The sequence below is a fragment of the Otolemur garnettii genome, unplaced genomic scaffold (assembly GCF_000181295.1).
Source record: "Otolemur garnettii isolate 467f Iridium unplaced genomic scaffold, OtoGar3 scaffold00013, whole genome shotgun sequence".
NCBI lineage: Eukaryota > Metazoa > Chordata > Mammalia > Primates > Galagidae > Otolemur > Otolemur garnettii.
In genome coordinates this window covers 28,583,892-28,584,136 of record NW_003852408.1, presented here as the reverse complement: position 1 = coordinate 28,584,136, position 245 = coordinate 28,583,892, and the positions used below count along the sequence as shown (strand labels likewise).

Here is a 245-nt window from a genome sequence, read left to right as displayed (position 1 = left end):
TTTTTTTTTTCTGTTAGAAAGCATAATCGAAATTTTACTGAAGGCTGAAATTTGTTTTTCTGAGGAAAAGGTAGTATAGGGATGGAGATACAGATACAAGGTTGCAAATTATGAGACAGTATAATTTAAGGGAAATTATTTACAAGTGATTTTGTGTTTCCTAAACTGATAACTGGTTGCATTCAGTCTTAGGAACATTTGTAGATGTATGTTACACAGAATTTTTTTTTTTTTTTTTTTTTTTT

At 27.8% G+C, this 245-nt stretch overlaps 1 protein-coding gene across 1 annotated transcript in view; it reads left to right on the top strand.

Moving 5' to 3' along the window:
- Positions 1 to 245, top strand: part of BMPR2 (bone morphogenetic protein receptor type 2) — a 195,857-nt gene that overhangs the window by 71,489 nt on the left and 124,123 nt on the right. The gene's annotated exons all lie outside the window — the stretch shown is intronic.